Raw genomic sequence first — 11,318 nt, 5'->3', positions numbered from 1 at the left:
CAACCACATTGATTTAAAATTAATTCATTGTCTGCGAGGAATGTTACAAAAGGACATTAACAGTCTAAATGGGTCTGATTTTAACTCTATAAATGTAGAGGGTAGTAAGCGAGCTAAATTTTCACTTTTCCTTACAAGTCTGAATATTTTGTTTATAGGAAAAGAGTAGGAATTGTGAAATAGCAAGAGATTTGGATATCAATATATACAAATCAACATAGGCTTGTGCATAGGTACAAAAATGCTAATAAAACATTAGCTATTATCTCAAGGGGGTTGTAATATAATATTGAGATAAGTGAGAACCCTACGTTTCAGTTATGCCTAGCCTTGATCAGATCCCATCTGGAGAACTTTGTTTTATTTTAAACTCTGCATCATACATGCCTCGAGTGTGGTACAGCGTGAATTTTGCTGGAATGGCACAGATCCAAAAGGGTTAAATTAGGAGGACAATTATATGGACTCAGTTTGTATTCTATGATTTTACAAAGTTGAGAGATGATCTAATCAAATTCTTTAAAATTCGCAAGAGGTAGAACATAGAACATAGAACATTACAGCGCAGAACAGGCCCTTCGGCCCACGATGTTGCGCCGACCAGTTACAAAACAATGACCCACTAACCTAAACCAACCCCTTTTCGTCCATAAACCTATCCACGGATCTCTTAAACACCCCCAAACTAGGCGCATTTACAACTGCAGCAGGCAGGGCATTCCAATCCCTCACCACCCTCTGGGTAAAGAACCTACCCCTGACATCCGTCCTATAACTACCCCCCCTTAATTTAAAGCCATGCCCCCTCGTGCTAGATTTCTCCATCAGAGGAAAAAGGCTATCACTATCCACCCTATCTAAACCTCTAATCATCTTATATGTTTCAATAAGATCCCCTCTTAGCTGCCTTCTTTCCAGCGAAAACAACCCCAAATCCCTCAGCCTCTCCTCATAGGACCTCCCCTCCATACCAGGCAACATCCTGGTAAACCTCCTCTGCACCCTCTCCAAAGCCTCCACATCCTTCCTGTAATGTGGGGACCAGAACTGCACACAGTACTCCAAGTGCGGCCGCACCAGAGTTGTGTACAGTTGCAACATGACGCTGCGACTCCTAAATTCAATCCCCCTACCAATAAACGCCAAGACACCGTATGCCTTCTTAACAATCTTATCTACTTGATTCCCAACTTTCAGGGATCTATGTACACATACACCTAGATCCCTCTGCTCATCCACACTATTCAAAGTCCTCCCGTTAGCCCTATACTCGACACATCTGTTATTCCTACCAAAGTGAATTACCTCACACTTCTCCGCATTAAACTCCATCCGCCACCTCTCGGCCCAGCTCTGCAACCTGTCTAAGTCTTCCTGCAAACTATGACACCCTTCCTCACTATCTACCACACCTCCGACTTTGGTGTCATCAGCAAATTTACTAATCCACCCAACTATACCCTCATCCAGATCATTATTAAAAATTACAAACAGCAGTGGCCCCAAAACAGATCCCTGAGGCACACCACTCGTAACCGAACTCCATGATGAATATTTACCATCAACCACCACCCTCTGTCTCCTATCCGCTGGCCAATTCCTGATCCAATTCCCTAGATCACCCCCAATCCCATACATCTGCATTTTCTGCAGAAGCCTACCATGGTGAACCTTATCAAACGCCTTACTAAAATCCATATACACCACGTCCACTGCCTTACCCCCATCCACCTCTTTGGTCACTTTCTCAAAAAACTCAATAAGGTTAGTAAGGCACGACCTACCCGCCACAAAACCATGCTGACTATCTCCAATCAATTCATTACTCTCCAAATAACTATAAATCCTATCCCTAATAATTTTTTCTAAAACCTTGCCCACAACAGAAGTGAGACTCACCGGTCTATAATTCCCAGGGAAGTCTCTGTTCCCCTTCTTAAACAATGGGACAACATTCGCTAACCTCCAATCTTCCGGTACTATACCAGAGGCCAACGACGACCTGAAGATCAGAGCCAGAGGCTCTGCAATCACTTCTCTTGCCTCCCAGAGAATCCTGGGATAAATCCCATCCGGACCAGGGGACTTATCTATTTTCAGACCCTCCAGAATATCCAGCACATCCTCCTTATCAACTGTAACACTGTCAATTCTACTCCCCTGCAACCCAGTGTCCTCCTCAGCTATATCCATGTCCCCCTGCGTGAACACCGAAGAGAAATATTCGTTCAATGCCTCTCCAATCTCCTCCGGTTCCACACATAACTTCCCTCTGCTGTCTATAACTGGCCCTAATCTTGCCCTAACCAACTTTCTGTTCTTGACATACCTATAGAACGCCTTAGGATTCTCCTTAACCCTATCAGCCAAAGTCTTCTCATGTCCTCTTTTAGCCCTTCTTAGCTCAGTCTTCAACTCCCTCCTAGCCAATCTAAAGTTTTCTAGTGCACTACCCGAGCCCACACGTTTCATCCGAACATAAGCCTCCTTTTTCCTTTTAACCAACGAAACTACTTTTTTGGTGCACCACTGTTCCCTAGCCCTACCAATTCCTCCTTGCCTGACAGGGACATACCTATCACGGACTCGCAGTAGCTGCTCCTTGAAAAAACTCCACATTTCGGACGTTCCCAGTCCCTGTAATCTCCTAGTCCAACCTATGCTTACTAATTCTCTCCTAATAGCCTCATAATTACCCTTCCCCCAGCTAAAACCACTGGCCCGAGGTTCAAGCCTATCCCTTTCCATCACTAAGGTGAACGTAACCGAATTGTGGTCACTATCACCAAAATGCACACCAACTTCCAAGTCTAGCACCTGGTCTGGCTCATTTCCCAGCACCAAATCCAATATAGCCTCACCTCTAGCTGGCCTATCTACATACTGAGTCAAAAAACCTTCCTGCACGCTTTGTACAAAAACTGACCCCTCTAACGAGCTAGAGCTATAACGATTCCAATCAATATTAGTAAAGTTAAAATCCCCCATAACAATTACCCTATTACTTTCACTCCTAACCAGGATCGTCTCCGCAATCCTTTCCTCAACCTCTCTAGAACTTTTAGGAGGTCTATAAAAGACTCCCAACAGGGTGACCTCTCCACTCCTATTTCTAATCTCCGCCCATACTACCTCAACAGACAAGTCCTCATCAAACTTCCTCTCTGACACTGTGATACAGTCCCTGACCAATAATGCTACCCCTCCCCCCCTTCTACCTCCTTCTCTACTCTGACTAAAACATTTGAACCCCGGGACCTGCAGCAACCATTCCTGCCCCTGCTCTATCCATGTCTCTGAAATGGCCACAACATCGAAGTCCCAGGTACTGATCCACGCTGCAAGTTCATCCACTTTATTGCGAATACTCCTCGCATTAAAGTATACGCATTTCAAACCCTGCTCCACCCCACCCCTGCGATGCTGTGCATTGCAGTCCCCATCTATGCCCCCCTCACTTTCAACCCCTCTACTCAGGATCCCAACCCCCTTCCAAATCAGTTTAAACCTCCCTGCATAGCCTTAGCAAATTTACCCCCCAGGATATTGGTCCCCCTCTGATTCAGGTGTAGACCATCCCTCTTATAGAGGTCCCATCTTCCCCAGAATGAGCCCCAATTGCTCAAGTACCTGAACCCCTCCCTCCTGCACCAACCCCTCAGCCACGAGTTCAAACTTTCCCTCTCTCTATTCCTCTCTAAACTATCCCGTGGCACAGGCAAGAGTCCGGAGATAACCACTCTATCAGACTTGGCCTTTAGTTTCCACCCCAACTCCATAAACCTCTGCTTAATATCCCCTTCCCTTAACCTCCCTATGTCATGTGTCCCCACATGAACTATAACTTGGGGTTGATCTCCCTCTCCCCTAAGAGTCCTGAATACCCTTTCTGATACATCCTGGACCCCAGCCCCTGGTAGACAACACACCAGCCCTGAGTCCCTACCTTTACTTCCAACTCTCCTATCTGTCCCCTTAACTGTGGAGTCCCCAATCACTAGGCCCAATCTTTTACAGCCCCTAACCACCTGAGCTTTCACACTAGGCTCACCCCCAGAGACCTGCTCCCTTTGGCTATCCCCAGTTGATTCCTCCTCAACTGTAGCCTCCAGGACCGAAAACCTATTTTGGAGGGGAACAGCCCCAGGGGATTGTCCCCCCGATTGCTTCTTTCCCCTCTTCCTGGCAGTGACCCAAGACTCATTTCTAGGAGTGACTATCTCCTTATAACTCCTATCAATTTCCACCTCCGCCTCCCGAATTATGCGGAATTCCTCTAATTCCACCTCCAGCTCCTTTACACGCTCCTCCAGAAGCTGCAATCTAACACACTTCCTACAAGTAAAATCACCTGAAACACTACTAGATTCCCTCACCACATACATCCCACAGGAGATGCAGCTTACTGCCTGAACTGCCGTCCCTGAAGCAATTACCAGCAGAAAAATAAAAATAAAATAAAAAAAAACTTCCCCCACACTTATAATTAGGTTAGAGGAGGTGGGAGGGTGGGATTCTCTACCAGTGTAGAGGATCGGGTATCCTCTCTACACTAATTTATAGGGTTAGGGGCCCGAGAAAAAAAAACTACAACTACCGGCAAGAGTCCTAGTGACGATTTCCGGTTTCTAACTAATTTTTAAAAAAAACCGCCGAAACTCGCGACTTTAAAACTATAAATAAAAAGTTAAACAATATCAACAGAAAAATGTACCTTTTTGCTGCCTCCTCTCACGCCCAAAAATCGCTGTGGAATTAGAGATATCAAAAAAGTATTGTCTCCCAGAGCAGCACAATGGCATACTGCTGCCTCACATCACCAGGGATCCTGGTTCAATTCCAGCCTCAGGTGACTGTCTGTGTGGAATTTGTACATTCTCCTTGTGTCTGTGTGGATCTTCTCCAGGTGTTCTGTTTTCCCCCACAGTTCCAAAGATGTGCAGGTTAGGTTGATTGACCATACTAAATTGCCCTTTAGTGTCAGGGTAAATATATGGGGTTATGGAGATAGGACCTGGATGGGATTGTTGTCAACACAGGCTTGATAGGCCGAATGGCCTTTTTCTGTACTGTAGGGATTCTATGATTCTATTCTATTCTATGATTCTATGGAGAAGATGCAAGACGAGGGAGCATAATCATAAAACAGAGCGAAACCGGTTAGAATGAATTCAAGGAAGCACTGTTTCACACAAAGGATAATGAAAATCTGGAACTCTTTTACTCAAAACGTTATGGTTTATTAAAATTTTCAAGGAGGATAAATATATTTATGTAAGAATACTAAAGGTTATAGATAAAAGGCATGTAATGGAGTTGAGGTACAGATAATCTCTGAAAAAGATAGAACAGCCTTGAGAGTATCTATTTACAAAAGCATTTTGGAACATCCTGGGGATAAGAAAGGCACTACCAAATGCAAGTTTGTTCAATTAAAAAATAACAGGGCGTTACTGTGACCTTTGGACTTATTATTTTACCAACATCAAAGGGAATGAGTTATAACAATAAGGCTGGACAAAATCTGAGAATAGCTAAATGCACTATTTTACAATAGCTGGATATTTTAATGAAAGGAGCAAATTGGCTTGGTATTATTCTGCAAGTTTTTAGTGGTAAAATCACTATACCATAAAATATTATGGTATATTACTGTTCTAATTGTCAAACACGGCAAAACAAAATGAAGACTTAGAGAAATGTTAGACTGTAAAATGAATCACAGGCCGGACTAAACTCTTCATCAGCTTGAATACTACACAATGCAACGTACGCCTGTTAGCATCGGGGTTGCACAGCTCACATTTATTTGGGCAATCTTATATATTTTACAAAGGGGTCACACCTCCCCAACCTGGAGCACTCAGCTGGAACTGCACTATAAAGTCCACTAATAACTGGTCTTTGCCAGTGCAAGTGACATTTCTCCACAGGCCTGCAAAGATAGTGATAGAAATTCCATCACATACATTTTATGCCTGACTAGTGAAGCCTGGTGAAAATGATTTAATATAGATAAACATAAACCTGTCATTTATTGAATGTAGGAGTCAATTTCACTGGATCATTATGCAAATCAAGTTATACATTTCACTACACCATGGCTGACTGTTAAATACAGTTTAGTCTATACTCCTGAGAGATTGCCTACAATTGTCAAATTTTCCATATGATTAGAAACTATTTCTCACGTATATTTTATTGTTTTAGTTCCCTTTTAATATCATGTGGGGCAGTGGGGTTGGAAAATAGGGAAAAGAAAAACAAACTCCATTTTAAATATTCTTCAGTTTGTCTCTTTCCATTTCATAGAATCATAGAATTCCTACAGTGTAGAAGGAGGCTATTCAGTCCCTAAAGTCTGCACTGACTCACTGACGGAGTATCTCACCCAGGCCCTAATCCCAACCCTATCCCGTAACCTCACGCATTTACTATAGCAAATCCATCTAAGCTACACATCTTGGGATACTAAGGGGCAATTTGGCATGACTAATTCATGCAACCTGCACACCTTTGGATACTAAGTGGCAATTTAGCATGGTCAATTCACCAATGCCCAGATTCATTCACAAGAAAAAGCATCCTCCCAGCAGCCATGCTGTCAAGTCCCTTCAAAGTCGTATATATTTCAATAAGATCAACTCTCATTCTTCAGCTGAGTGAACCTTTCCTGAACTGCTTCTAATGAAATTATATCCTTCCTTAAGCAAGTTGTTTAATTGTTCGCAATAATCCGTGACTTAATGTGGCAGGACTGCAGATCTATGATCTGATCTACCGGTTGTATGGTCAGTCATCACCATCAGTAGCATGCTGTTTCAATCTGTATTAAAATGTCTGTTAAAATATTAATTTCTAATACTGCATTGGCATCCCTTAATTAACAAGTCTAGATATTCTGTCAGCTGACAGATAAATAAGTCAACACAATATTCGGTCTGGTATCAACAAAGATTTGAGCCAAAAGCCTGTTGCACTAATGAGCAGGGTGAAAGTCTTCCTCACAGAAACTGTAAGATAAGAAAGAAGTGCCAATTTACAGGAGAACTAGAAAAAAATGGAAGCAATTTATAAAAAAAATCAATGAAATTTTTTGAGGTAGAAAATACTCTGTATCCATCTTCACAATGGGAAAGGACAACACAGGTTTTGACATCAGGGTGGAGGACTGTGAAATATTAGAGGAGAAAGGTACAAGCATATTTAGCAGCCTTAAAAAAGGATAATTCTGCAGGCCTGGTTGAGATATTCCTAAACTGTTGAGAGAGACAAAGGTGGAGATATCTGGGACACCATCAGTACTTTTTAAATTCCCTCTGGCCACAGATGAGGTCAGTAAGAAGTCTCACAACTCCAGGTTAAAGTCCAATAGGTTTATTTGGTAGCACAAGCCACTAGCTTTCAGAGCACTGCTCCTTCATCAGGTGAGCGGATTTCAGTTCCCAAACAGGGCATATAAAGACACAAACTCAATTTACAAAATAATGGTTGGTATGCGAGTCTTTACAATGTAATCAAGTCTTAAAGATACAGGCAATGTGAGTAGAGAGAGTGGAGTGGGTTAAGCACAGGTTAAAGAGAGGTTACACCTTTCTCTCCAGCAAGGACAGTTTGCAAGCCCAGGCAAGTTGTGCGGGTTACAGATAATGTGACATGAACCCAAAATCCCGATTGAGGCTATCCTCATGTGTGCGGAACTTGGCTATCAGTATGTGCTCAGGACTCTGCATTGTCATGTGTTGTGAAGGCCGCCTTGGAGAACGCTTATCTGAAGATCAGAGGCCGAATGCCCATGAACGCTGAAGTATTCCCCAACAGGAAGTGAACACTCTTGCCTGGTGATTGTCGAGCGGTGTTCATTCGTCCATTGTCGTAACATCTGCATGATCTCCCCTGTGTACCATGCCTTGGGACATCCTTTCCTGCAGCGCATCTGGTAGACAACTTTGCAACGCCAACATCTCCACATCACAGGTGAGGTTCCAGAGGACTGGAGCATTGCTAACATTATCCCATTATTAAACATTATCCCATTATTAAAAAAGGACAGAAGGGATAGGCTGGGAAATCACAGGCCAGTTAGTCTAACTTCAGTGGTAGGGAAGTTACTAGAAAGAATTTTGAAGGATGGAATATATCTGCACTTGGATAGACACGTAAGAACATAAGAACATAAGAAATAGGAGCAGGAGTAGGCCATCTAGCCTTTCGAGCCTGCCCCGCCATTCAATAAGATCATGGCTGATCTGTCGTGGCTCAGTTCCACATTCCCGCCCTCTCCCCATAACCCTTAATCCCCTCTCTTATCAAAAACCCATCAACCCGCGTCTTAAAAATATTTAGCGAGGTAGCCTCCACCACTTGAACGGGCAGAGAATTCCAGAGATTCACCACCCTTTGAGTGAAGAAGTTCCTCCTCAACTCCATTCTAAACCGCCCCCCCTTTATCTTGAGGCTGTGCCCCCTAGTCCTACTGTCCTTTCTGAGCGGGAAGAGTCTCTCCACCTCTATCCTATCCATCCCATTCATCATCTTATACATCTCAATGAGATCTCCCCTCATTCCTCTGAACTTTAACGAGTACAAGCCTAGTTTATTCAGCCTCTCCTCATAGCTCAACCCCCTCAACTCCGGCATCAGCCTAGTAAACCTCCTCTGCACTCCCTCCAAGGCCAAAATATCCTTGCGTAAGTGCAGCGCCCAAAACTGCACACAGTACTCCAGCTGCAGCCTCACCAATGCCCTATATAGCCGCAGTAAGACCTCCCTACTTTTATATTCAATCCCTCTCGCTATGAAGGCCAGCATCCCATTCGCCTTCCTGACCACCTGCTGCACCTGCAAGCTGGGTTTTTGCGACTCATGCACAAGGACCCCGAGGTCCCTCTGCACCGTCGCCTGCTGCAGTTTTTCTCCACGTAAGTAATAATCCTTCCTACCATTATTCCTACCAAAGTGGACCACCTCGCACTTGCCAACATTAAATTCCATTTGCCAGTTCCTGGCCCATTCGCCCAGCCTATCTAGATCCTTCTGCAGACTCTCCACACCCTCCGCGCAATTTGCCGTTCCACCAATCTTGGTGTCATCAGCAAATTTCAACACCATACACTCGGTTCCCTCCTCCAGATCATCTGTATAAATGGTAAATAATAATCAGGGACATTCAGTATGGATTTGCTAAGGGAAGGTCACGTTTGACAAACTTAATCAATTTCTTTGAGGAGGTCACCAGTAGTGTTGATGAGGGTAATGCAGTTGATGTGGTCTATATGGACTTTTAGCAAGACTTTTGATAATAATCTTGCGACAGACAAGTCAAGGAAGTCAGGGTCCATGGAATCCAAGGGAAAATGGCACACTGGATCCAAAATTGGATGAGAGGCAGAAAGCAGAGGCAAATGGTAGAAAACGTATTTGTGACTGGAAATCTGTTTCCAATGGGTCCTGCAGTACTCAGTGCTAGGGCCCTTGCTATCTGTGGTCTACATTAATAATTTTGACTTAAATGAAGAGGATGTGTTCATGGATGACATGAGGGTTGCTAGGATGGAAAATAGTGAGGAAAATAGCCTAGACAGTGGGGCAATATTAAAAAATTGATCAGGTGTGCAGAACAGTAGCAAATGGAATTCAACCTGGACAAATGTGAAGTAGTACATTTCGGGGGGACTAACAAGGCAAAGGATTGCACTATGAATGGTAGGACCCTGGAAAGTACTGAAGATCAGAGGGATCTTGGAGTGCATAGACACAGATCCCTAAAGGTGGCAGAGGAGGGGCAGGATTTTCCAGCTGTGCTCGCCCCAAGGCCGGAAAATCCCTCCCGAGGTCAATGGGCCTTTGCGTGGTCCATGACCCACTCGCTACAATTCCCATGGTGGGTGCAACGGGAAGATTCCACCCCACAAAGATGAGGTGGTTAAGAAGGCACATGGGATACGCCTTTATTCATCGAGTCATGGAATATAGGAGCAGGGAGGTCATGCTGGTTCTGTATAAATTGCGGTTTAGGCCACAACTGGAGTACTGCATACAATCCTGGTTATAGGAAGGATGTGATTGCATTGGAGAGTGTGTAGGGGAGATTCACCAGAATGCCGACTGAGATGGAGGATCTGAGCTATAAGGAAAGATTGGATAGGCTGAAGCTGTTTTCCCACCGGCTGGTGCAGTCAGAGGGATGATGACCAAGGTGGACAGGAAGGCACTTTTTTCCATTAGCACAGGGATCAATAACCAGGGGTAGAATGCTAAGATGGAAGTTAAATAATCTTTTCACCCAGAGGATGGTGGGAGTCTGGAATGCACTGCCTAAAAGGATGGTTGAGTCAGAGATTCTTGTAACATTTAAGTAGTATTTAGGTACTCACTTGCACTGCCATAACCTCCAGGGCTATGGACCAAACACTGGAAAATGGGATTAGTGTAATCAGGCCTTTGTTAACCAGCATGGACATGATGGGCTGAATAGCCTTCTTCTGTGCTGCAAATACCTATTAATCTATGGATTTAAACCTGTTAACCTGCAAAGAAGTAGTTAAAATTGACTATATGACTCACCCAACAATGACTTGCCTCTCAATCTGAAATTGCTATTTTTGCAGGCTGTAGAAAGCTGGGTTCAAAGATATCATCAGACCCCTAGCCTTTATTTTAACTTGACCTATGGGGAAAAGCCACATTGGCTTTCCAGTCAGATTGGAAGCAGTCATGACCATTCAAGGAAAATGTTTTACTTTCCTTTGTGGAGGCAAGAGCAGAAAATGTTTGCAATTAAAGTTGGGTACAGTGGTGATTATTTATCAAGCTGCTATTACAAGACAACTGCATAATTGTTTGTTTAATAGTGTGGATATCTTCAGAACCATTGAACATTAGTTTTGAGATATATCTATAAGTGGTTCCAATGATCGAAAATCCAGTATAATTCAGTATCACACATATTACCAAGTTTGTGCTGCACTGACATTATCCATTTACTTGGTAATGTTCAGGAATGACTAAGCTACTCTTTCAAACAAATAAACAAAATGCTGTATGTACATATTTCACATGATTGATTAATGTATTATTGATCTTTCTGCAGATTCATGCTCCTCAACAACATAACTATCATGAATTGGATTGCAATTCAATAGCGTACGATAGGTTTTTGGTTTGCTGTTTTCCATCGCTCATGTCCTAGCCAGTATTTATCCCTCAACAACACAGAAACAGATTACCGCATAGTTATTTGTGGCAACTTGTTGGACACAAATGAGCTACCACTGCTCCTACATTACAGCAGCACCTACACCTCACAAGTATTTAAT

The sequence above is a fragment of the Carcharhinus amblyrhynchos genome, chromosome 8 (assembly GCF_965287045.1).
Source record: "Carcharhinus amblyrhynchos chromosome 8, sCarAmb.v2.hapA, whole genome shotgun sequence".
Taxonomy (NCBI): Eukaryota; Metazoa; Chordata; class Chondrichthyes; order Carcharhiniformes; family Carcharhinidae; genus Carcharhinus; species Carcharhinus amblyrhynchos.
The sequence above is the reverse complement of the archived record's forward strand: the minus strand, read 5'-3'. Positions refer to the sequence as shown.